The sequence below is a fragment of the Chlamydotis macqueenii genome, chromosome 5 (genome assembly GCF_036417535.1).
Source record: "Chlamydotis macqueenii isolate bChlMac1 chromosome 5, bChlMac1.mat, whole genome shotgun sequence".
Lineage (NCBI taxonomy): Eukaryota > Metazoa > Chordata > Aves > Otidiformes > Otididae > Chlamydotis > Chlamydotis macqueenii.
In genome coordinates this window covers 40,225,151-40,227,573 of record NC_141560.1, presented here as the reverse complement: position 1 = coordinate 40,227,573, position 2,423 = coordinate 40,225,151, and positions in this window count along the sequence as shown.

Genomic DNA, 2,423 nt, shown 5'->3' with positions numbered 1-2,423 from the left:
GGTTCCTCTCCGCCCTGCAGCCCAGCACCCCCCTCGCTTCCGGCCCGCGCCCCGCCCTCCGCCGCCATCTCACTTCCGAGGCGCCGGGCCCCCAGTGGCCCGCGGTCCCAACAAAAAAGCATTATCAAAATAACTTGAAGGGATCCTTGCATTTCAAGATAAAAATCAATATTAAAACTTAAGTCAATGTGGCATCTTTTCAAGAAGCCTGTAGTGAGCTGTGACTCATCTGCGGAGGAAAGGAAGGCAATTTCAAACTTGAAACTTACCTTGCTATCCATGACATTTGATGGGTAAACATAATTCTTTTTTTAAAATGCATAACCTAATTGGGTTACTAACATACGGGAAATAATATGACACATGTAATCATTCTAAATATTAAATAAGTAAAATCTATTGAGACACCATGTAATTCTGCGTGTTTAAAACAGATGTTGTATTTCACATATGTTCTATTTTCACTACACTACAGGAAGATCTATGGGAAAACGAAGTGGCACAGAAGTATTGCACATAGAAGTTCGGTTTTACATGAGCATTTTGACACAAGTATCGAGTTTCAGTAGTTCATATGCATATGACGTGCATTTAAAAGAAGCCATTTTTAGACTGGAAGTGATGCCTAACCATGACCCAAATAAAACCATTTGTCATTTAAAGAAAAATAACCAGCCAAACATGGACAGACAGCTGTACCAGACTCTTCTCAATTTATATTATTGACAGCAGTGTGATCTATAATGACATGCCTTACACTGCTCACACTGCACGGCTGTGTACTGATTTGTAAGTCTGCATGTAAGACATCCGATGTTCCTACACGGGAAAATGTACAGAGTACGAGAAAGCATGATCCTATTGCAATACAAGAGCCAGCAGCTTCCAGTTTTAAGTGTATCTCCTTTCTAAAATACTACTGCAAGCAGCTATCTGTCAACTCCATTTAGTAAAAGCATGACAGGTCTAATGCTTCCCTCTCAGTAGAACACATTAGTATTAAGAAACAGGAATTCAGTAACAAACTGAAAACTTACTGTTTGGGTTCTTCCCCCTACCCATATTTAGAGCCACAATCACAACCATTAGCTAAATGGTGACTTTTAGTGCAGGCTCCTGTTTAAAGAGAAGGGAGGAATGAGAAGAGTCAAAATTAGAAAGACCAAATCAGTACGTGAACAGGTGAAGTCCAAAAAAGTCTCACCAAATTAACAGTAATATAAAAATATGTAATTCTTGGTAATCTTGGTAATATTACTTGTTCATGGTTTTCCATGTCTTTTCAGTGCATACTAAAACAATGATACTTTCTATTTTCTACTCACATATTCCAAATAACACTGAATGGCAATTTTACACAGAATGGTTATCAAGAGACTAAGGGCATGTGTTCAGTTAAGGTGTAAAGCCTCATTCCACAGTAAAGTCCAGATCAATGACTAGTATGTCCAGTTCTGTTCTATAAATATTGATTTTTTTTTCCCCCTTTATGCACTATGTGTAACTTTTGAAGTACATTTCCATTACAGAATGGATCATAGTAGGGCATGCTGCACTGAATACCCAGTGGCAACATACATACTTCGCTAAGGGATCTCATTCTCTGTATACTCAATCTGTGCATTCACTAATATAACGCACATAGTATGTATTAAATTGCATATTCAGACAGTAAAATGTCCTAATGTTGGCAAAAAAAGTATTTTTTTACCTCAAGTTTTCCAAGTTTATCTAGATTTAAATGTGACTGTATGTTGAAAAAAAACAGTTAAGAAAGGAAAGTTACTGTCTATGTTAAGAACCTCTCAGCAGTACGTGATTTGTGTTGCACCCCCCAGCATCACAGACAAAATATATGCTGTTATGATTGAGAAGTAATAGCACAAATTTGAGCAAGAGGTAAACACTAGAAGTGACTTTATAAAGGAACATTTTGCATTCTGAAAGACAAAAATTTTGTTGAAGTACTTGCATAAGCCAAGCCAGAGATGCTATATTCCTTCCTGCTTCCCCTACTGAAGAAAACCTCAACTTCCACAAAATTAATTTTATAATATGACACAACTGCTTCTAAATACTTATTTACCTGGATTTTTAACAGTCCAGCTTAAATTTTAGATGTCTTCCTCACCCAGACACCTTCAGTCTCCTTAGGAAAGGAAGAGTACAAGCCTATGTCCCATGCATAATAATATAATGAATATACAGCTTTAGGGCAGAAGAAAATAAGCTGAAGTTTCAAAACTTGAGCTTTCACTGAAGAATCTCAACAAGGATGTTAGGCAATCTGTCACATAACGGCATTTGTCACATTTGGCTTGTTTATCAACCAATGATGACAGCGAGAATGCCACATTAACAAAACAAAAAGCATTCATAAACCTCACTCTCTCTCTTCTCTGTATTTACTACAAACAGAGCAA